Source organism: Furipterus horrens, unplaced genomic scaffold (assembly GCF_987537825.1).
Source record: "Furipterus horrens unplaced genomic scaffold, mFurHor1.1.pri manual_scaffold_12, whole genome shotgun sequence".
NCBI classification, from domain to species: Eukaryota; Metazoa; Chordata; class Mammalia; order Chiroptera; family Furipteridae; genus Furipterus; species Furipterus horrens.
The window spans coordinates 51291979-51297978 of NW_028327182.1; positions in this window are offsets into that span (position 1 = coordinate 51291979).

Below are 6000 nucleotides of genomic sequence, written 5' to 3' on the forward strand. Positions count from 1 at the left end.
CTCTTTAGTTAGGGGCCCGATTGCCCGCCGCCAAAATTATAACTCTCAATACCAGAGTTTGGTGAAAAGAAAAAGAATTGTTTATTTAACAGTTATATAGATTTAGATTATTTGCGGATTTCTGTTGTTAAGTCTTATGCTCTTTAAAATACCCACAAACACATATCCTTGCCTCCCCCCCTTCCAAACCAGGCTAGTTTTAGGGAAGTCAGAGAAACCGTTTCCCTACTTTCCCAACACAGTTCAGCTTTACCAGCAGCTGCCAATCATTCAATCCTGATTGGGGAGGTCCTTTCTGTGCTGTGGTGCCCTCCAGCTCTCAATGCAGGACCGCCTGGATTCTCAGCCTCCTTGCAAACTGCCTTCTTCCTGCAAACCGCGCAGATCTCCTCTCCTCCTCAAAACCGCATGGCGAGAGCCTCTTAAAGCAGCCCGGAGACCCCTTCTCCAAGCCACATGGAGAAGGCCCCTTCACCAAGCCACGTGGAGGGAGCACACGGGAGAGCGAGAGCCCGAGAGCGCGAGCGCGAGTGAGAGCCCGAGTCAGAGCGCCAGAGTGAGAGCCAGAGTGCCAGTGAGAGCCAGAGCCCGAACGAGAGCTTGAGAGAGTCCCAGAGTGAGAGCACAAGCGAGAGTCAGAGCGCCAGAGCCAGAGCCAGAGTGCCAGTGAGAGCCAGAGCCGGAGCGAGAGCTTGAGAGACTCTCAGAGAGTCTGAGTCAGTCTGAGAGAGTCTGAGTCTAAAATGTCTGCAGCTGCTTATATATCCCTGACTGCGTCATCTGACGCAGTGGGCGTTGCAAACAGTTCTGACCATTCACAGAACCTTACGTAGGCTCTGTGTGCTTTCCATACCGTCCCCTGGTTCAAGACTCCTCCCATCTGCCTGAGGCTTTGGATGCATTAAAGCCATTTGCATAAGAAAGACAGTAGCCACCAGCCTCAGGCATGTGGAAGCATTTGAAAAGCTGCTTACTTCTCCCCATCCCCCAGCAGCAAACTCTGGGGATTTTTGGACTCCCCTGTTTCTGTAACATTTCTACAGGCTTAGTCAAAATTCTTATTTATAAAAGACTGGTGCCATGGAAAGGATACAATCAATAAAAGCAACTGGTATTAGGAAAAGTAGGCTAAAATCAATATATGTATAAATTCTTATATTTAGGTTTGAAAGTATAAATACCTACCTACTGGGTCAAAGAGAGCTGATGACAAAGGGAGCTGAAGCTGTTACTTGATTACAAACTTAATTATGATGAAGCTGGTAAAAATAACTGACACAATCTCTTCCACGTTAATAGAATTGTGTCCAGATAATGGAATGTTGTCATTCTGTTACAGAAACAGGGGAGTCCAAAAATCCCCAGAGTTTGCTGCTGGGGGATGGGGAGAAGTAAGCAGCTTTTCAAATGCTTCCACATGCCTGAGGCTGGTGGCTACTGTCTTTCTTATGCAAATGGTTTTAATGCATCCAAAGCCTCAGGCAGATGGGAGGAGTCTTGAACCAGGGGACAGTATGGAAAGCACACAGAGCCTACGTAAGGTTCTGTGAATGGTCAGAACTGTTTGCAACGCCCACTGCGTCAGATGACGCAGTCAGGGATATATAAGCAGCTGCAGACATTTTAGCGGGGTCTCTCAAGCTCTCGTTCGGGCTCTGGCTCTCACTGGCACTCTGGCTCTGGCTCTGGCGCTCTGACTCTCACTCGTGCTCTCTGACACTCTCGCTCTCTGACACTCTCGCTCTCTGACTCGGACTCTCTCAGACGCTCGCTCTGGGAGACTCTGGCTCTCTCTCGTGCTCTCACTCTGACTCTCTGACTCTCTCAAGCTCTCGTTCGGGCTCTGGCTCTCACTGGCGCTCTGGCTCTCACGCTCTGGCTCTCGCTCGTGCTCTCACTCTGGGACTCTCGCTCTCTGGCTCGCGCTCTCGCTCTGGCGCTCTGACTCTCTCACTCGCGCGCTCGCGCTTGCTCTCGCTCTCTCGTGTGCTCCCTCCACATGGCTTGGTGAAGGGGCCTTCTCCATGTGGCTTGGAGAAGGGGTCTCCAGGCTGCTTTAAGAGGCTCTTGCCATGCAGTTCTGAGAAGGAGAGAAGATCCACGCGGTTTGCAGGAAGAAGGCAGTTTGCAAGGAGACTGAGAATCCAGGCGGTCCTGCATTAAGAGCTGGAGGGCACCACAGCACAGAAAGGACCTCCCCAATCAGATTGAATGATTGGCAGCTGCTGGTAAAGCTGAACTGTGTTTGGAAAGCAGGGAAACGGTTTCTCTGACTTTCCTAAAACTAGCCTGGTTTGGAAGGGGGGGAGGCAAGGATATGTGTTTGTGGGTATTTTAAAGAGCATAAGACTTAACAACAGAAATCCGCAAATAACTAAATCTATATACCTGTTAAATAAACAATTCTTTTTCTTTTCACCAAACTCTGGTATTGATAGTTATAATTTTGGCGGCGGGCAATCGGGCCCCTAACTAAAGAGCCCATGGGTTTGTTTTCAACTGGAGCAGCCCAGGGGTTCTGTAACCATTCCATTGTACCCAGAAACTAGTCACATCTCACTCAATTCTTACAGTTGCTGGAATGCATGGAGCTGACAAGAACCGGGTCCAGGAATGATTTTGTAATCAGGATGCTGAAATGCACGTGTGTTAAGGTTGAGGTATGGAGCTGAAAAAAACAGATCTGTCTTCTGCTATCTGTGAACAACAAAACATCTATTCTTGAATCATGAATAAATAATTTATAATGATAGTCATTTAAGAGCAGTGACTTCTGTTCAATATTAAGAAAACGGTTTAACTACTAAAGCTATTTATCAAAGTACTATAGCATAGGCTCACCTGGGGTACGTGCCTCCATCATTTGCTTCACAGACTCTTCTGACTTTTTCCTGCAGGGACTTTTCATAAAGTGGCATGCCTCAAAAATCTGATTTTTATCTTTAAATTGTTATGCAAAATGTCTTTTACTCTGTAACACATAGGCTTGTATTACCATAAAACTGTTTTACTTACCATCAGGTAAAACTGATATCCTGTAATTCTTGTGCCAAGTCTGGACATGTTACTTGACACAAGTACCACAGTTTGAAAACACAAAATTACACAACAAGGTGGATGGTGATTGGTTAGGGTAGGGAAGAGGGATGTTATAGAAGAAATGCCTGCAGAAAACACATCATTTATAGTCTGACTCAGAATAGTTCCTCTGCTTTTAATCATTTTTAATAAACTTGTAAGTTCCCCAATGGGGCTAATCTCTCACACTGCTTCAAATAAGTGTTTTTCAAAGTACGTTGTGATTTTTCTGGTCCAACCCCAGCGTTCCCAGAGAACATAAAGATCTTCAACTAAAAATGTCTGAAAAACACTGCTCCAAAGCACTGTTGAGAAGACTGTGGTCAATCAACATATTTGATTTTTTCACAACCTTTTTCTTTAGCCACAGGATAAATTTATGGGTAACTAGTTGCTCCATATTCCCATTTCTACCCTAAGTCCTTTGCAATAGATGAGGCTCAGTACTGTGAGAAACTCTCACAATAAAAACACTGGGACACAGGACTTCAGCAGTAACCAAGGCAGTTGTTTATTCACAGATCTGCAGCTCTGGGTGCAGCCAAAAAGCCAAATCAAAGGTGTGCGCCGAAAAGACAGAGTTGGCAGTTTTAATCCTAATGTGAGTAAACATCCCCCTTCCCCTCTGCCCCTCCTTCTCCTCTGTTTTTCCATGCTGGGTACTCCAGAGTTACAATTTAACTCAATTAACTAAATTAACTCAGGGTGATAATTAACTCAGGGTGATCTGGTTTTAGGTCTGTCTCCAGCTCTTCTTTGAAATTTCTCTATCTTGTTTGTTGGGCTGTCTAGCTACATTTTCCCACTTCCCAGAGTTTGGTGATGACTATCTTCCCCACTTTGATCTCAGATATCCTTTGTCCTCAGAAGAATTTGTGATGAGCTGCCGAATGCCCCTTACCTGATTTGTAAGTGTGCTGACACTGTTAGCTCTGGCTTGGAGACCCCCTAATTCAAGATTTAATTACATTTGTCCTTTGCTACTAATTATTTTCTACTGGTTTGAGAGTCACCATTTCCTTGCCCCTTCCAATCCCCCACTGTCTCTTTTCGGAAATTGACTACTCAAACCTTTTTATTTGTCCTTTCAAATCTAAGGAGGATTCTCGACTTTGTTCCTCATAGCAAGGATTTCCTTTGGCCTCTAGGAGGAGGAGATTATGATAAATTGCCAGCATCTGTTTAGTTAGTGCAATCTCAATCAGTCTTTGAACTAAACCTCTGACGCAAAGACTAATACAACAGCCTGAAGCTGTGAGGACACCTGCTGCCACTATGGGGGATATGAGAGCTGATGAGATCATTCCTTTCCAATTGCCAAACCAATTTTCTAATCACCCTGTTATGGGATTGTCAATACCTGAGTTTTCCAATAGATCATTTGCTAGGGTAGTCAGTCCCTGCAGAGTCTTAGTGATAGTTCCATCAGGGGCTGTATTATTAGGGATAAAGGTGCAACACTGCCCCTTTGAGCATTACACATGCACCTCCTTTTTCTGCCAACATCATATCCAGTGCCAACCTATTCTCCCAGACCACTCGACTGGTGGCATCTAGTTGTTGAGCTATTTCTTCTATAGCATTTCTAGTGTAATTGATAAGCCTCTACTGGTCATAATAAATATAAGTTATCCAATCAACATTTTTATTAATGGTCGACCACCAGAAGAGCGCTGACTCAAACCCTGTCACTATCTCATTTCTAGCTTTAAAGTCATCTGGAACTCCTTTAGGAACCGCAATGGCGTCAATGTAGATATGAGGATTGAATGATCCACCAGGTGCCATTAATCTCTTTTGTCACTATTTTATAGTTAAAATTTCTTTGATTTCCTTGGGCCCTTGGAAGAACCAAAGCTACCTGTATAACCAAGACACTAGCTACCAGCCATAGCCATGCAAAGGCACCCAGAAAGCTGTCTTCTTCCCCTATCCCCCAACCACAGGCTCTGGGGAACTCCTGGGGAACTTCCTCTGTAACAATTCCTTCTCTCAGACTTAAGACCCTTTATAGTCTTATAAAGGACAATGGCGAAGGTCTCATGCTCCCCCTAGCTGCTTCAAGCTGGACATGGCCATAGTTCTATTTACCCTTAGGTCTAGAAATCCCTAATAGAGTGGGAACGAGGAGGGAGGGTGATCTTCCCATATGGGGAAGGATTTTGCAAAGTCCAGGGCAGGTTAGTGGGCTGTCCCCGGGCAGCAGCATGCTTGATTTCCAAGGGCTGGCACTGATGAACAAACTGGCATCTGTCATATTCTGGGGGGCAACAGATTTGGCAACAGAGTTAAAAGAAATAATTAAAATTATAATCACTAGATGACAATAGGCAGGGAGTACTGTTTAATGTTCCACATTAGGAAAAAATTGGCTCCTTTGGTGAAAGGTGTGCAAGGCATGTCACACCTGTTTAAAGCCCTTTGTCCACTAAACTTAGTTTGAGCTGAGAGGAATATTTTAGGATTTCCCCCTTCTCAGACTTCTGGGCCCTTTCTGTCCAAGCTATGTGACAGAAAGAGAGAAACAAGTTTTAAAGTGAAGCCCATAGACTGCCCCACACTTCACCAATCCAACCACTTAGTTCTGCCAAACCTTTGAGTCTCAGGAGGCAGCGATGCAGCTGGGCTTCTTAAGTGAGGCCTATATGTACAGACACTTGTTCAGGTAATGAGATTATAGACTTATGTCCTATGCAAACAGGAGGAAGAATATACATGTTAATTCACATAACATAACCCAAAAACTAGTCTCTGAAAGTAAGCCTGTGGAGACATTCAGTTACAAGGCCTTTGCTGGAATGATATTTAACAGTGGCAATTTGACAGGTCCTTCTTGCCTGTAGATTGAACATTTTTCATGATGTTATGAACCTAGTTTTAATTTTTAAATGAAAACAAACTTTTTTAAATTTTATTTTTTGA